The sequence below is a fragment of the Lagenorhynchus albirostris genome, chromosome 5 (assembly GCF_949774975.1).
Source record: "Lagenorhynchus albirostris chromosome 5, mLagAlb1.1, whole genome shotgun sequence".
Lineage (NCBI taxonomy): Eukaryota > Metazoa > Chordata > Mammalia > Artiodactyla > Delphinidae > Lagenorhynchus > Lagenorhynchus albirostris.
In genome coordinates, this window is record NC_083099.1 from 80,960,665 (window position 1) to 80,962,469 (window position 1,805).

The following is a 1,805-nucleotide window of genomic DNA, read 5'->3' on the forward strand; positions in this document are numbered from 1 at the left end:
GAATTTATTATTAATACTTTATCTTTAAAATGCTATAGATATAATATAATCAACTGTTAATTTGGGGAGGACTGATTATCCACACTGAGGTTTACTTGTAGCACATCTTGCTTTTCGCTTCCGTGCAACGTAACCTTTTCTGCTTAAGCAGCTCCTCTAGTGACATTATCACCATCTCACTAACTTTATTCTTACATGGAATTGCAGCCTGCTAGGAACTGGAGGAGGTATGTTCTGGTTGACTTGTTTTAAGATAAAATAATCAATTGCTCTTGTCTTTCTAATTTCTCATTCCCTTTCTCTTCTTTATTTCCCCACCTTTTCCTTGCCAGGTGTGAGACAGATGGTAATGCAGCAGAGAATAAATAAGGGCCCCTGTAATCCAGCTGGTGCTTTTCTCCTGCGGCTCCTCTGGTGCTGCATTTACCCAGCTACTGAGGGGGGTCCCAGAGAACTGAGTGACAGGGAAAGGTGGGGACATATACTGCATTGATTTTTTTTTCCCCCAGTGTGCACTGGAATGACCCTGCAAGGTGTTAAAATCCTGAAATATATGTTAGTAGTTGTTGTTACATAGTCATTGGTTCAAGTCCCTTAGCAAATAACTGCTCCCCTCATCTACTGCTCTGGCTTCTAGTGTTCCGACTCTGGAGTCTCCTGGACCTCCTCACCACCTGCAGGATTGATACTTGGCACAGAAAGGGGTCTTAGGACTTCTTTTACTGCTTTTTAGAACCACTCTTATTATTCATTTATTTATTTATATATCCTATGTGCAACCCACCCTAGTCCATATATATTTTTAAAAATTAGTCAAAAGTATAACCTCAGTAATATGCATAGTTTAGTGAAATATCTCTGCCTAGACCCTGCCCAGATCATCTCCTTCTTGTGTTTTGACTCTGACTTGGTCATCATTTCAGTTCGGGCACTCTCCATTGCAAGTGACAGAATATCTAATGCAAATGTATCTGCTTCATGTGATTAAACACCTACAAGGAAAGGATAAGGTGGGGCTTTTAAAAAAATATTTATTTATTTATTTGGCTGCCTCAGGTCTTAGTTGCGGCACATGGGATCTTTGTTGCCACATCTTTTTAGTTGCAGCATGCAGGATCTTTAGTTGTGGCATGCGGGATCTAGTTCCCTGACCAGAGATCGAACTCGGGCCCCTTGCATTGGGAGTGCAGTGTCTTAGCTACTGGCCTGCCAGGGAAGTCCCTAAGGTGTGGCTTGATCCAGGGCTCACGTGGTATCACCAGGGCTTAGATTCTTTTTCTTGTTTTGGCCTCATTTCCTCAAGCCTGGCTTTGTAATGAGACCCTACCTGTTCTCAGGTTCACTACAGCAGCTCTCTCAGTCATCTCCAGAGAGAAAGGGACCAGGAAAATTCCTCTCATGTTCCCAGATTAATGTCTTAGAATTAATTGAGTCTTTTTGGCCCTCATTGACTTGCCCATCCCTGAACCAATCACTGTGGCTAAGGGAATGAATATGCTGATTGGCTTAACTTGGGTCACATGCTCCACTCCAGTATATGTGGTTGGAGTTGCTTTACTGAAAATACACAGACTGGGTCCAGGAGGCTGGATCGCCAAATGAAGGGGATTCTCACTTGGTATCACCTGAGGGTGGTAGATGCTGACAGGAATGTGTCCTACAGTCAAATCATTGATTCACTTCTTTATTCTGTATTATTTATATCTTATCTCCAAATGGACAGTTCTTTGTATGGGTAGGTTTACTCCAACTGTAGAGAATTTTCATTCTCTCATGACCACTGGAATTTAGACCTTAATTGCAAA